This window comes from Cotesia typhae, unplaced genomic scaffold, assembly GCF_013202065.1.
Source record: "Cotesia typhae breed Kobodo isofemale line unplaced genomic scaffold, CoteBio_Ctyphae contig_28, whole genome shotgun sequence".
NCBI lineage: Eukaryota > Metazoa > Arthropoda > Insecta > Hymenoptera > Braconidae > Cotesia > Cotesia typhae.
Genome location: NW_027423736.1, coordinates 801,968 through 803,194, shown reverse-complemented (window position 1 = coordinate 803,194; position 1,227 = coordinate 801,968). Strand labels below are relative to the sequence as shown.

General features: G+C 38.6%; 1 non-coding gene across 1 annotated transcript; it reads left to right on the top strand.

Annotated features, from left to right (window-relative positions):
• The first annotated feature begins 395 nt into the window (after positions 1-395).
• On the top strand, positions 396-583 carry LOC141525974 (U2 spliceosomal RNA). The gene has a single exon (XR_012478942.1). It is a non-coding gene; the product is annotated as a U2 spliceosomal RNA (small nuclear RNA).
• The last annotated feature ends 644 nt before the right edge of the window (positions 584-1,227 follow it).

The following is a 1,227-nucleotide window of genomic DNA, read 5'->3' as shown; positions in this document are numbered from 1 at the left end:
TATTCTATACATATTTATTTACACTTATTATACATCTATTTATTTACAAAATCATAATAACAAGGAAAATATATATACACAAATCCAATATTGGAAATATCAAGGGCTGGTGTAATAACAAAGCCACCACGAGGCTTAGCCATGCGTGAACGTGAGCGAGTGTTAGATTATATTATTTTGAATTTAAAAAAAAAAAAAAAAAAAAAAAAAAAAAAAAAAAAAAGAGATTAAAAGTTACAAGTATAATGAAGTAAAGTATGAATGTGATCGAATGAGTGATGAATGACACAAGGGCCCCAGTGCCCTTTTCCATATTGACTTTAAACTAAGAGATTGACTGTATCATACATACTATTGTACCACCTGAGATGGGCCTGTCTATCTCAGGCAGTTTTATTGATTATTGTTTACCACAATAAAAAACTTTTAATCTGTTCTTATCAGCTTAATATCTGGTACGATCCTCATTGAGGATCCAGTATATTAACCTGATTTTTGAAAGTAGGTAGAAATCTGGGGCTTGCTCCGGTTCCGCCACGAGTTGCCTTGGCATTGCAGTACAGCCAAGCGCGGCTCTATAAGCCTATTTTCAAAAATCAGTGTTTCCTAACACCTTGTTTTGATGGGGATTAATTAAAATCCCCACGAACTTTAAAACTAAGCAACTTTGATCTTGGCCAAAAAAAAAAAATTGGTCTCTGTGATATTTTTTTAACACACATTGACTAGTATTATTCTAATTAAAATCAGTGAAAAAGTTTGTGTGAGTGAAAAAGAATCACCACCACCGGAGAAGACGACTTCCTGGACGACTGGCTTGGTGGAATCCACGGAGTTTCTGTCATCATCACGGGATACCTCCTGCAAAAGGTAAGTCACGCACGTTTTTTCTACTTGGGAGCCTTCCCTCTTTCTCTCTTCTCTCTTTACCCCCTTATCCGTTTTTTTTACCTGGAGTGTGGCAACACACTCACTCCCAGGGAATTGGTGAAAAACTTGTCATCAATTCTCTTTACCCCAGTCGGGTAACCGACGGTGCTGGTAACTAACCAGTACTGTAGTTCCCTGACTTACCCTCAGTGGTCTGTGACGACCAATTACCTACGGGTAGTTAACTGTCGCGACCTTCCTAGGGTAACTTGTAGCGAACAAGTTCACCAGTGCTACACTGGTAACTGACCCGCTACAGTCTTACCTATCCTACCACTTACCATTACCCCGAGGACG